Consider the following 14,390-nt stretch of genomic DNA (forward strand, 5'->3'; position numbering starts at 1 on the left):
TGGAAAGGAGGGGGGAGCAGAAGGAGAAGAAGGGGGAGGAGGAAGGACGTAAGGGACACCCACACCCCACACACATCCACACACACACACACCCGCGCAGCCACATAGAGAGGGAGGAAGGAGAGCGGCCCGGTGCGCGCGCGCAGAGACAGAAGCCCAGGCAGAGAGAGGGAGAGGGAGAGGGAGCGAGAGGAGAGCGAGAGCCAACCACCGCCGAGTCAAGATTCAGCGATTCCACAGCAATCGCCCTAATGACAACAGCCTCATAATATCTCCCCTAAATCCACAGTGAGTGCAGCATTGAAACATTTTGTTTCGCTTTTCTATTGGTCTGTGGCGTGTCGTTGTGTCGTTGCCACGGCAACCACTGCCAATCACTGTCAGCCCTGCCAATCAATACCGAGAACGTAAGGACGGTTTTACCACTTAGCTAGGGGAGGGGGGGGGGAGGAGAAGGAGGGAGAAGAGGGCGAAACAGAATTTTTTAAAAAAATCTTTGTAACTCTTAATATTCTTCTCTCCCTCTCTCTCTCTCTCTCTCTCTCTCTCTCTCTCTCTCTCTCTCTCTCTCTCTCTCCTCTCTCTCACCTCTCTCCTCTCTCCTTGTTTAATGAAGTTGATCCAAAAAATTGAAAATAGGCACAGACTAGTTGAATGAGGCAAGCAATTAGGAGTGTTTTGGGGTACAGGAAGAGGCTCCTAGCCTCAGGAGCACCAGACAGCCTGTCTATGGAGAGGTTGGGGACCAGGTGGCCCGTCAAAGTTTGCACATGGTGTCTCAACCACCTCTTTTTGTCTATGGGAGCAGTGAAATAGCAGTCAGGAAGAATGAAGAGAGATCATGATGCCAATTGCATACTCACCCCTAGCAAGTCGCAGGGGGAGCCTAGATTTGGGAGATAGAATCTGGTACCTAGGAGGCTGAACCCAAGACTCACGACTCTGTGAGGACTTCCCTGGCCAGCAACATTGGACTCCATCCCCCAAATCCTTCTATATACAGTTCAGCTCCCCGCCAAGCATTGGTGAATTCTTCCACCTCTGTGGATTTTTAAACAGTGGAAACAACACAACACTTTCTCTGTCCTCAAAAGTAACCTCACTCTTTGTTCCCCCCACCCCTAGATTTCAGCTGTTTCCCACAGTTGTAGAGTAATAACAGGAGCCCAGAAGCCTAGGGACTCTCTGGACCATGGGAAGTCTGGAGGGTGCCCAAATTTATTTTTATTATTTATTTATTTTTTTACATCCATGGCACAACTCTTTGAATCTGCCCAATATCCCCAGAGAGATACAGAAACTTTAGAGGCCACCCTCAGTAAGCACCCAAGGCCTGACAGTTCAGGGTTTGCTCATCACATAAATAATTATAATAAATAACAAAAGCCGAAATTCTCCATACATTAGGTATTATCTCAACCCTGAAACAGACTCCCCCTTGTCCAAAGAACGCAGAGGGTCTTTCCTGCCTGCGGCCACCACATCCCCCCCCCCCCCAGGCCAGCCACGGGCATTTATTTATTCTTAGGTATGTAGCTTGTGAGAAGTTGTAATCTGCATCTTGAGTCCAGCCTTCCTTTGTGAGGCTTCTGTAGCTATGGAAGTGTGATTTACGCAGATTTGTCCGGGTCAGAGACATCTTTCCCTACGCACTGTGTATATTTAGACAGGATTCGGTTTGGTGTTAAAAAGTGTATATGTTGAATGGATTCACACACAGTAGCCAACAATGCCCACATTGTCGGCCCATGTACAACGCGTATTGAAACTCAGCGCCCAGACTTCAACTAATCTGCCCTCAATAAAGCTGAAATAATTATCCTAAGCTGCCTTTCCAGAAGAAAAATCATTGAGGAATTCAAAACTTTTTTTTTAAAGATCTTTTCTACATTCCGATGCAGATCTGGGGGCGCGGCGCCGGGTACACACCACTCTGGAGATCTCAATGAGGAAGAAGTGAAAAGAGAGAGAGAGAGAGAGAGAGAGAGAGAGAGAGAGAGAGAGAATTTAAATGTGAACCTAACTGGAGGCTGGAGTTAAAATGGTCGCAGGCCTTAAATCTCAAGCTCGGGTCTTTCTTAGGCCTTGAACCGCCTGTGCCAGGTTTTAAAGGGCCGTGGAGTGCTCACCCGCTTTGAGGATGACAGTGAAGGTTTGGGCTGGGCTAGGGGACTATACTGGCTCTTTCGCTGTAGGCAGCTGCGAGACCTAAAGCTGCTGATTTGAACGGAAGAATGTTTCCCCTAAAAGGTGGGTCCGTCGAGGCCCACATTGGCGGTCTCTCTCTTCACACATCTTCAGGAGTAGGAGTCCCTTTCCGCTTAGTTGCGAAGCTCTGGGCGGCCTCTCCTTGAGAACCCAGAAAGAGTCCAAAGGTTGGGACACAAAAACAGACACTTCATCCTTTCTTCCCGACCCCTTTCTCTTGTAGGGGAAGGATTATAGGCTGAAAGGTGGGAGGGAGAAGGGGCAGGAGGAGGAAGCGGGGGGGGGGGGAGGAGGAGGAAGGAACGAAAAAGGGGAGGGGAGTGAGTATTGTGCCGCGTGTGTGGGGGGGGGGGGAGAATTCCTACGGGTGGGTTTCCGAATATTGTGTTCAACTTTTTGAAAGCAGCTCGTGACCCCGAAACTGCATCGCCCCCCCGGAGCCGGGGACCCAGGCGCCAGGCGGGCGGGTGAACCCGGCCAGTCCCTCCCAATCTCCGCAGCCCCCCCACCCCGCTTCGAGAGTGTGGGGGGGGGGGCAGGCCTGGAGGGAGGCTGGGCAGGTGCCGCAGGCTGTGCCGAAAGCGCTGAAATCGAAAACCCTCGCCACTCAAGAAGAATTGAAGCAAAGGGATTACAGACGCTGCTCGGGAACAGCCCAGCACTCCAACTGCCTGGTCGCCCGTGGGCCTGCGGGGCTTGGCAGTTCGGTGGCGGCCGCGCCTTGTGAGCGCTAAACCGGGAAGAAGACGCAAGCAAGGCGCACGGCTATGAGCGCGCCCCTATCCCGCCCGGGCCCTCTGCAGCCCCCGACTGTTGGAGAGCCTCTCAGAGGGGCAAGACTCTGGGCCGCCCTCTGAGCCCACCTCCTGGCCACAACACTGTTAACGCCTCTCCAGCTCAGGCCGGAAGCACTATGCTGCCTCCAGAAGCCGGTAGGTAAGTTGAGAGTCCTGAGAGCTGGGCTGGGAGGCGGGGCGGATGGTCCCTGACTCTTACTGTAGGACTGGACCCCGCTAAGGCTCTGCAGCATCTTGATCTAAAATGTTTGGGTGTGTGCATTTGCCGAGGGCTGGGGGCGGGGGGCTGTAGACCTCTGGAGTTTCACCCCAAATTGCCGTGCTCGGGGCGTAGGGGAGAGGGGCTGGTGCAAAGGGCCCAGTCTGCTTTCCTGGTCTAGGCTGGGTCTTAGTAAGAGAGCTAGAAATGGCACTTTGAGAGTATGTGGGACGCCGAAGATTCCCTGCACCCCGAGACTCTCAGAGCCACAAAACCCGAGAGGATTAGCTTGTAAGGCCTCTAGATCTCTCTTTCTATCTGGCCTCTCAGACTGAGACAGGCTTTGGTACCCACAGAGGTCACTTGCTCAGACAAATTTGCCGCCACCCTTCAACCCTGGGCTACTGGATCAGAGGATCAGAGTTCAGCTTGTGCTGTTGGTTGGGTGGGGGAGGTTATGGGAGCATTTGAACTGAAGAGTGTTCTATCACGCTCTGCCGGGCGTTTATTTACAGCGCCAGTTCAACCCCAGCACTGAGGAAACTCTCAATCCAGTCAGGGGACTTTGCAGGAACCCCACTCCCGCGTGTTTTAGACGACCAGTAAAGCCAAGGGTTCCGCAGGTCTGCAGGAGAGCGTGCCCCAGAAGGCCTGAGATTGCTACACCCAGTTCACTTTGCTTAACCCCAAGCAGTGGGACCCAAATGGTCAGGAAGGTTGGTCCTGGGGGCAACGCCTCTTCCGGGCTCTAAGACTTCGGAAGAGGCCGGTTGCTGGGTAGCGGGTGGTCTGGGCCTCCCCACAAGCTACCATAGAAGGAGCTTGGCGCAGGCCGCCAGGGAGGGCGCAGGGGAGCGCAGTACTCGGGCGGAGAGGCCTCGAAGCCCTTCAAGGACCCCCGATTACTTTCCTTTGACCAACAACTGCTCCCTCCCTTTAGTTCCCCTCCTTTCCTTAGTCTCTGGGGACCCGGGCTTCAAGCGATTGTCGTTCAGGACAGTAAACACAGCTCAGTTGCCTCAACTTTCCCGGTGCATAAAAGTTCCCGGCGTGAGGGGAAATTTGAATATTTGATCAGCCCCTTTGAGTGACCCTCATTAGCCTGGCGCCCTGCTAAGGCCCCACCACTGCAAGAAAGCTGCTGGGCCCGGCATTTGTACGCCTTGTTAGCGCTGCTTAATGAAGCCGCCCCGACGGCTCAAAGGAGGCCTCTGGGGCCGGCAGCGCGCACCTCTCGGCACCCCGCTCTGCCTAATGAGCCCCACCGCCCGCTAAAGGCCCTTCCACCCCCCACATCCTTAAACAAGAGAGGTTTGGCTCTGTCTCGGACCTGAACACCTCCCACCGCCAGGCCCAGGAGGGTGGGCACAAACCCAATCTAGCTGGCTGCACACTGATATAGCCCAAGGAGAAAGGAGCCAGATGAGAGCTACAATGCTTGTATGCTTGGGGAAGTAGGGAGGTGGATTTTACAGCCTTTGGATCTAGCTCATCCGTGTGTACCAAGAACTTTCCCCCACTGGGCCAGCTGTAAAACAATCAACCACACTAGTTCCTAAAAGGTGCATCTGGGCTACTGTTAGAGTGACAGAAGGACAGATACCCAGGGGAGGGTCAGCTTTCCACCTCCCCTCCTCAAATTCCTTTGGTCTCGTCTCATCGGGAGGCCCCATATCAGCTTTCCTACAACTAGAACCCTGGACCCGTATTTGAGAAAGGGTGGGCAGGCTCAGCTACCCAAACCGCCACTCCTCGCACATCCACGGAGCCTAAAGAGTGAAACGATGGGACCGTTGGCGTTGATGGAAGCAGGGCTTCACAGCCTGACTTTAGGTTTAGACTTTGCCATCACCCTGTCCCCTCTCTGGTCTCTCCTCAATCACCTTTCTCACCCTGGAGAGGCCTGAAGATGGTACCCCAGGGAAAGTCATTCTCCTTGGGCAAGACTGGGCCCAATACAAATCTGAAGAAGAAGAAGAAGAAGAAGAAGAAGAAGAAGAAGAAGAAGAAGAAGAAGAAGAAGAAGAAGGGAGGGGGAAATTCTGGAAGAATGGGGAGTGGAGAGAGCCATCCACTATGACAGTCATCTACCCCTTCCCCCCTCTTCTTGGACCAAAGGACATGGCTAACTTGTTAATATAAGAAATCGTTAGAAATTGTACTTCACTCCCCAGAAATAGTTGACATGTCTCCCTGTCCTGTCTCCTCAACTGTCCTTTCTCCCAGACAGTTGGAATTCAAGGTCCCCTTTCACTCCCTTGTTGTGCACCTAGCTCTTGAGTCTTTAAATAACTGGGCTGGGGGTGGGGGGACGGACAGGCAGGGAACTCCTTGTTCCCCACTAGAACCTTCTGGAAGCTCATCTGCATATGCTCACAACCCCTGCCCCCCCCCACACACTGACTGGCCATAATGAGATTGCTAACCGCGGGACCCTGTTCAATGCCAGCTTTCAACTATTGCTGAAGGGCAGTAGGCCCTGGGACAGAAGAGTCTCAGAATCTAAGTCTATCTGACAGCCCCTCCCCCTTCCCTCCTTCCAGTCATCTTCACTCCCATGCCCAGCCCCTCTTCCATTCCAAGACCCCCTAAACCAAGCTCAGGAAGAAACTCTAGGTAGTGCCCAGGTCACGATCCATTCAAAGGGCAAAAACAGAGGCTGAAAAGTCAGGGGTGGGTGCTCTTGGAGAGAAGAGAGGGTAGAATACAGTTGCGGGGGGGTTGGGGGGGGGACGGCAGCGGCTGCTCAGGGGAGGAGGCGAAAGGAGGGGGCTGGGAGTCCGTAGGCACTGACTGGGTCAAGGCAGTAGAGACCTCAGGCGTCGGCGTGGGGGGCTAGATCCGGAGGAGAGGGGAGGGGTGGCGGGGGTCGGAGGAGCACGCGGGGCGGAGGGCTGTGGGTCTCTTTAAGAGCCACACGGCTAGCGGGAGAGGCGTGCGGCCCGGTGCTGGTAGCGCACTGACCCTGAAGGGGATTTAGCGGGAAGGGAGCGGTCGGGTTCTGGGGGCTTTGTCCCGGGGCGCCCAGAGAGGCCGAGGCACAAGAATAAGAAGCGGCTGCAGCGTGAAAGGCTGCGAGGAGCGGCGGCGCTGCTGCTCTTGACTTCTGAGCAGGGCTTAGAAGGCCTGCCCCGGCTTAAGCTCTACTGAGGGTGCTGAGCCCTGAGCGCCGGCTTCACGAGCTCCGAGTCCCAGGCCTCTGAACTGAAGAGGCGTGGGATAGCGGAGGACGCAGGAGTGGTGGGTCTTCTCTCAGTCACTCCCTCTTGGATCTTACAGCCTTTGCGACCCTAGCTCAGGGCTGTTAGCCTAACCGGCTGCGTCTGGCATAGCTAAAGAAATTTATTTTCCGAACTTGGGTTTTGCTTTTGTGTGTCCACCTCGAACAGATCCGGAGCTGGTCGACCCCAGACTGATTCTCAACAGGTGGCTGGGTAAGTCTGTTTAAAGAATTCTGTGTAAATCATCAGCTCCTCCCCGACCCCGTCTCTTTCCCCTCCCTCTTTTCCCCTAGGCGGGTCCGAGTTAGCTGGGCTCCTCCCGCCAGCGGTGGCTCCGGTGGGGGGGTGGCGAGTACCAGCATCCTACCCTGGGTGGCTTTCTGGCTCGCAGTTCCAGGTTAGTTAGACCCCTTGTGAACTTCCACCCGGAACCCCGGAATCCCAGTGATCAATGGATCATTACATTCAGCTCCTTGAACTGAGCCCCTGCGCCCCAAGGGGGTGGGGTAGGGAGGAGAGGCAGAGCGCACGCCAGAACCTCAAGAGCTGAACCTGCAGGAAGGGGGTCGGGGGAATCCCGTGACCAGCGATCTTGGTGTAGGGGTTACAGCGGAAAAGGAGCTCTTATCCTCTTTGTGAGAGACGCAAGAGCCCGCCTGAAGGGATGTGCGCCAGGGGCACAAAGCGGGGCTGAGGAGCGGTTCTGCAACCAAGGGTAGTGACGGCGTGAGGGAGGAGGTGGAATAGGCCAAAAGGGGAATGGGGGGAACCAAAGAAAGGCGGCAAAGGCAAGAGCTCCAGGGCGTCAGAGAGAAGAGAGAAAAGTCCGAAAATGTCCTTAATGCGCGCCTAGAGCAGATGCGCGCTCGGGGGCGCACAATCTCTCTCTCTCTCTCTCTCTCTCTCTCTCTCTCTCTCTCTCTCTCTCTCTCTCTCTCTCTCTCTCTCCTCTCCCCTCTCCCTCTCCCTCTCTCTCACCCTCTCCCTCCCCCTCTCTGCTACCCCCTCTCATCCCACACAGGCCCACTACTCTATCTTGGTCGTGAGGGACCCATCGTACACAGTGAAGCCACTTTACCCCCACACCCTACACCTCACCCGGCTGGTCCAAAGATCGGCCACCCGCGCTCGAGTCGGGGGAGCCGGGATGACCCCCACCACTGCCAGGGTAGGGAAGCAGGGAGGATCTTACCTGCGCAAAGGTAAGAGAAGCCCGGAGAGCGGAGCAGCGGCGGATAAATATTCATTAGGAAGTGTAAGTCCTTTCAAAGGGCTCTGCGCGCGCGCGCTCTAGCTCCTATCTCTCTTTCTCTCCCTCCCTCTGTCCTACAGGAAGGCTCTCCCCCTCCTCAAGCTATCTCAACGCCCCCCCCCCTTACTGCGAAATATCGGGTGGAACCTAGGCTAGCTAACCTGTTGGGAAGCTTGAACTGCGGCAGCGCCTCTACAGCTAGCTGTTTGCTTTCGCTCTTGGGGCGCTCATTTCCCCCCCCCCCATCCTTCTTTCCCCTCCCTCCTTTGCCCAGCCCCTCATCCCTCCTAAATTACTACATCATTAGCTTTATTGGGGGGGGGGGAGTAAGGGAGCAGCCAGACGCACCTCTCCATTGAAGGGCGAATAGTTGGTGCCCTGTGATGCAACCCCAGCTCCATCTCCACCCCATTCTCACCCATCTGCACATCTTCACCCAATCTTGCTTCTTTTTATTTCCTCTTTGCATCTCCACCTCCACGGTGTGTCAACCCAACTCCCTCAGCAGCCCTCCCACCCTGCCGCCGCCAATCCGGATCACAGATTGGGTCGGGAGTGAGATGCCAAGGTAGTAAGGTCCGAACGTCCTGTGTGCCGAGGTTGGAACTCCTCCATGCCGGGGTATGGGATGGTTATCACGATCTCCTCCCACGTAGGTTTTTCCCTTCTGACCCTGCAAGAACTTCAGCCCTACAAACCTCAAGGGCCGGGGCGTGGCCCTTTCACCGGGCCTGGAAGGCTGCTTGACGGAGAGGGAGAGGGGGCTGCACTCAAGTGAGAACAAACACATAGGAAAAACTCACAGGCCAACAGTCGGACTGATAGTCCGTCCTTTAGGAATACACTACCTGAAGTTAGTCGCAAGTCATCTTCAATCAAGAACAAAACAAAACACACGGTCTAGAAGATTTCGTGACGCCACGTCCAATTGCACGAGTACACATGTGCTCACACTCGTCTTGGAGCTCTCCCCACGCCTGCTGTCTTGCAGGCGGGTGAGAACACCAACTGCCTAGGCCAGAGGAGAGAAGTAGGCAGGCGGCGGAGGAGTACATCACTTTGAGTTGTTTAGAAACAGTTTTCAGTATTCTGCCTGTGCTATCCAGGCCACTGGGTCTCTCTAAAGACCCTGAAAAGTGGCTTGGGCTCAAGGTGCCTAAGGGGCGGGCGGGGGGGGGGGGGGGCAGTGACTCTAGCTTTGGCTCCCCTGCTAGGAGCTTAAAGTTGGGGTAAAGGCTAGAGGAGGGGCCGAAGGGAAGGGCCGTGCTAGTTGCTGCTCTAGGGATGCCAGGAAGGAGAGTTTTGCCCCCTAACGCTTAGGGTGCTTACTTAAAGGCTCTCTGAGGTTAACTACAGGACTTATGCTCACTCCAGAGCCCCAAGGCGACAGAGGACAAAGGTGGCCAGGATGCTAGCTAAAGAGTCCCCTTTGCCTCTAGTTTTGGCTATTGGGAGCTAAGGTCTTCTGGGGAGGTTCTAGAAGCTGATCGCACCCTTCCCGAATCCAAACTGTGAGATGGAAGAGAGTTGCCCCTTCTTGTACAAGATTGCTATTTTACTAGGGTAGAGGAAGGTGTGGGGTAAAGCTAGGTCACTAGGCCTGGGAAGCTTACCTATCTTACAGCCCACCCAGAGTCGGAACCTACCCTTGTATACACCTCTTCTCCCCAACGCAGATCTCTGGGGTCACGCCCTCATCTGGTATTCACAGAAGGTATTTGAACAGCTATTGTGGGTGCGTGCGAGAGCACACTTAGGAGAATTAGAGGAATCCTAACAACAGAAGTGGAGGAATAAAGACATGTCCAAGGCATGTATCCAATGCATGGATACATACCCAGGTAGCCAGATGCAGACAAAAGCGACAGTGTCCACACGGAGTGACCCCCCACACAGGCACACAGATGTACAGGAAGCCCAGGGGAGTGGGCCTAACTACAATGCAGTACTTCCTGCAAGAGGTACGCTGATCCTTGAGGAAGAAACTTCTCTGAGCCTGGATGAAAAGTTTCTGGCCATGTTCTGAAGAAAGAAAGGTACAAGGAATGGTCCTCCCCAGAGCCTGCCTTGGACTCTCCTACCTGCTCTGTCAGAGACACCCAGAAGAGGGAAATACAGGAGAGATTCTTTTTAACTCAGTTATTTCTCTTGGTTGTTATCTTTTCATCCTTTGTCTGGGAGGTTGTGCCCCAGACAGCACAGACGGCCTCCACCAGACCAGACGACAAGAGAGCATCAATTTCCAATCAGGACATTCAGTTCTACGGATGTTTCCAGATAGGAAAAGCCCTGCTTTGTCCCCGTCCCCCTTCCCTGCCCCTTTTGCTTTTCTGCTCTGAGACTGAAGACAAAACTGTAGCCCTCCCCAACTCCGTGGACATCAAATAAACCTGCAAGGAATGAGCTAGACCAAGCTAAAGTTTTTATTTAAATTTACATTATTTATTTTCCTTTTGTGGGCTAGAGGGCTGCCCCTCTACTCTAGGCAGAGATTGGGGTCCTGGCCTGGGTGAGAGTCTTTCAACATGGCTTTCCACAGTGGTTCTGGGGCTAGGCCTAACTAAGTGTGCTGAGTTGTTTTCTCTGACACCTCCTTTGCCTGTTGAGTCCCAGACAATGGCTACCCCAGATCCCTATAGAAGAGGTAGGGACTTCTCATAGCAATGGTGCCCTTCCCACCTCACCTAATTTCCCAATGTGTTCTCTTGAACTCATTTTTGAGCCTCTCTCTCTCTCTGAAAGTAGTAAGGGTGAGTCTTGGACCATTTCTTTAAAAGAATGCCAAGGAAGAAGGAGAAAAGGAGGGAGGATTGGAGTGGGAGTGAGTGCTAGCTCCTGGCCCAACAAGTCCAATAACCACTCTCCAAGGGGGCAAAAGAGAGCTTGTGTTGTAAAGAGGCAACCCCCAAACACTCTCGGGGCACATCGCAACAGATGTAGCTACCCACTGGAGAGATGTAGGGGCATGGATAGGGAAAGATTTCCTTCCTTTTTTGTGAGCAGTTCTTTCACTTTCCCAAGACACACTTAGTGCCTGGATATTTTAGTGAGTTTGTTCTCGTTTGTGTTTTGAACAATAGACTGCGAAAATCACTTTAGAGCCCGTGTAATCTTAATCTTCACTGGGAGGACAGTTCCTTCCAAAGCTGTTTTTCTCCAGGTTGCTTTTCTCTCTATTCCAAATTCGAATCACCCGCTGATGCACCTCAGGAAGAGACTGCAACCGAAAGAGTGAAATGAGTAAGGACGCTTCATCTCCAGATCCAAAGCGTAACTTTTGTCTCTTCTAGCTAACGTTCAGAGCACAGAGAAATTAACTGGTTACATTGGAGTATTCTCTGCCCCTTTGGGTAGTTTAGGACCTTCCTCCGAACGAATCACAGAATTTTAGAACTGGGAATGTTTGCCCTGACTTTCCCATCTAACAAGAATTTTTCAAACTCTAATTAAAAAAACAAACAAACAAACAAACAAACAAAAACAGTGTTTATGTGGGTTTAGCTGGGACAGTTGTAACATTTGTTTCCCAAGGAAAAAAATCAACTGTTTTCTCATAACCCCAAATGCTCCATATACTTCAGTGGACATAATTTATTTTTATTTCTTACTCTTGTGCCTTCTGCCCAGGACACAGAATTAGGGGCAAAACTTCAGAGGTTTGTGGCCTCTTGATAGCATGCATAATTGTCAGGCTTTTGTTATTGTGCCTTGATAAAGTCTCTCACATATGTCATTGTATATGTGCATATGCATGTATGTGTTCCTGTTAGTTTGTCCACACTTTCTCAACAAACTCTTGCTGCTTAGACGAAGCAAACCATTTCCCTTGCCCAGGGCAAAGGGCTTAATCACCCTTGTGGGTCTTGAGTTGTCATAGGATAGTACGTGTGTGTGTGAGCGCGTGTGATATGACAGTCATTACCTTCAACAATAATTAAAATAACCAGATACCCCTTTAATCCTTTCCACAACAGTGTCACCGCTCTAGAGACGTCGTCTCACCTCCCAAGGCGTCTTCACTCCCCGAGGGCCCCGGCTCTCTGCCGCAGCCCAACATGGGGCTTGCGCTCAGAAAGGAGGTACTCCGACGGAAAAATCCCATACATTTTTAACTACAGTGATTACTAAATTAATAGCAGGCACCAAGACAGATGTCAAAACGTCTTGAAAATGTTTATCTGTGAATAATTGAGAAGGTAGTGGGACGCATTATCTGATTGTGTAATGAAATATGTATGAGGAACAGCTGTTTGCAACAGCCCCTTCCCGCCGGCGCCTTAGCCAGGGCCCTACTCTTCTTGCAAACAGGAGTCTCAGTGAAGTTGCTCGCCCACTTTCTTCCACCTGGGAGTTCACGCCCCTCTTCCCTGGCTGCTTCCACTACTGCGGCTGCAGTGAACCCCAGAGTCGCCTAGTTCTTTGATGGAGGGTATCTACACGGTTTCCTCTCAGCTTTAGTCGGTTGGTGTTCCATAGTGGGGTGAGGCTTTGGTGTTGGCTGTTCTGGCCATCGCGCCTTTGGGCCAGGCAGCCCGCTGGGTCTCCATGGACGCGGGAGAGCAGATGACCCAGCAGCGGCGGGCGGTGGCAGCGGTGGCCTGAAGCCCTCGGAGCACCTGTCGTGAGTTGGCGGAGCTGCGCGGGCCCGCTCAGAGTAGATGCCCGGGAGCCCCGCGACTCAGCGGGGTGGGTCTGGGGTCACTGCAGGGTGACCGGGCTGGGGGATCGGGCTTTGTTTCCCTCCTTAGCCACACTGCACACTTCCTTCCAGCCCCCAGCGAGCCTTCAAGCCGTTGAGCCCTGGCCCTGTTTGTTTTTCCAGCCCCGAGCCCGCCACCCAAATGCACAAATAGCCCTCGAGGCTGCGTCAGCCGCCCCAGGCAGTGGTCCAGCTCAGGCCTCAGTCTAACCTCCGCCTCGCCGCGAGCTCTGGTTCCGCAGGAAGCTGAGGGGTCAGAAGGGCTCCAGGGTCTTCCTGGGGCCAGAGGGCACTAGGAACATGGACCAGGGGGGTGAGGGTGACCGGGAATGGCTCAGTGCCTCAGCAGGCTATAAAGGCCCAAGATCTGGGCTCAGACCGGCGCACGTGGCTTGATTGGCGGCTGCCGTGCTTTGGACGCGGCCAAGGAGTGGGGACAGCGGTTGGGATAGACAGAAGGATTCCATGTAGGATCCCTTGAGGCTTGGGCCTTTATTGGCACGTCAGTCATAGGTACAACCCCAGTGACTCCCTGTAGGTGCGTTGTCCCCTCCTCACCGCTTGCACAAGGCTTCACAAGGCAATGGAACCGGGTGCCTGGCGTCGCATTGCCTGGCGCCCCCAGCCAGACTACCGGCCTGCCTGCGGTGTCCACTAGTATAGTCCCCTGGCCCTTGGCCTTTCCCATCTTCGGGATCCCACTGTCTCCTCCCTGGCGCCCCAGAAAGCTCACCTCTCAGCCTTTAGCCTCTCTGGTCCTTCCAGAACCACCGCCCCTGACCGGTCGCAGAAGCAGGGTCCAGCTTTGTGCGCTGTAGCAACCCGATGCCCAGGGTCTTCGCAAGCTCCCTCTGCGGACTTGCGGTAGAGATGCGCTCGGCCGTTATTTCTCAAGCATCTCCCATTTTACCTAATCCCTTATGTTTTTATTTTAATCCTACACATTATAGTTAATCTGTAATGATACCGCTTCGGATGAACCTGTTGCATACGAGGCACTGCAATTTGTAACCTTGGAAACTGTTTTAAATAAAGATTCTAACAGTGGTGTCAATTGTGTTTATTTTCTGCGCAGGGGGGTGCGTAGAGGATTCGGCAGCTCCTTGGTCTCCAGGACCGAGTTTCCCAAGAAGGCGGAGTAGAAAGGTCCCAGGGGCGAAAGAGCGGCCTCAGGACAATCTAGCGCCCCCAGTAAGATACCACGGTATCTTTGGAATTCTGAAAACAGTGGAAGGGCTTACAAACTGAACAAAACGCGGTGAATTTGAGCCACTCTGCATCCCGATTTTGCATTCTGCCGGGCCCTGCGCACCGGATTGCTGAATTAGCCAAGGGCAGAGTAGGGGCGTATTGCAACTCGTGGTTTCTTCTGTTAAGCAAACCCGCAGCCACAGCGACAACAACAAAAACTGCGGGCACGGGGAAGCAAAATTAAGCATAATTCCTTTTATTTATCTATTGCTTTTATATTATTAAAATATTTTTGGTTACGTTGTATAAAATAGCATCCACTGTGATTATCACCTGCCATATCAGCTGTATTCAGCACAGCAAAATTAACAATTAAGGGGGGGGAGAGGCACATCTTATATATTGCATCTGTCAAGATTTGTTACAATTTCCATTAACAAAAAACCACATTATTCTTGTTGAAGAAGCTATGAAGTATATCTTTCATGAGCTCTTTATTAATAATCATGGTTGTCAAAAAGAATTAGATATGCACAGATTGTAGCTGCAAAGGAAATATTAGATGCACAGAATGAAATGTACAGTGGGATTGAGGCATAACTATTTTCCTTTTTAAAATAAAAATTTTACTCAGATGAAAAAAAAAAAAAACCTGAACTATTAAGCTTACTTAAAAGATGGCTTTGTTGGTTTAATTATACTGTAGTTATTTTATAAATATGTTTCAAGGGAAGCTTGCCATATTGCATGTCAATGAGGACTGTAAAGAAAAGCCCACAAAAGCTAATGCATACCAAATACCAAATTTTAGTCATTAGCATTC

At 52.7% G+C, this 14,390-nt stretch overlaps 1 long non-coding RNA gene across 1 annotated transcript; it reads left to right on the forward strand.

The window, feature by feature from the left end:
• The first annotated feature begins 2,804 nt into the window (after nt 1–2,804).
• Nucleotides 2,805–10,916, forward strand: LOC127195652 (uncharacterized). The gene is made up of 3 exons (XR_007831389.1): nt 2,805–3,144; nt 6,594–6,638; nt 10,838–10,916. It is a non-coding gene; the product is annotated as an uncharacterized LOC127195652 (long non-coding RNA).
• Nucleotides 10,917–14,390: the final 3,474 nt, after the last annotated feature.

Source organism: Acomys russatus, chromosome 1, assembly GCF_903995435.1.
Source record: "Acomys russatus chromosome 1, mAcoRus1.1, whole genome shotgun sequence".
Taxonomy (NCBI): domain Eukaryota; kingdom Metazoa; phylum Chordata; class Mammalia; order Rodentia; family Muridae; genus Acomys; species Acomys russatus.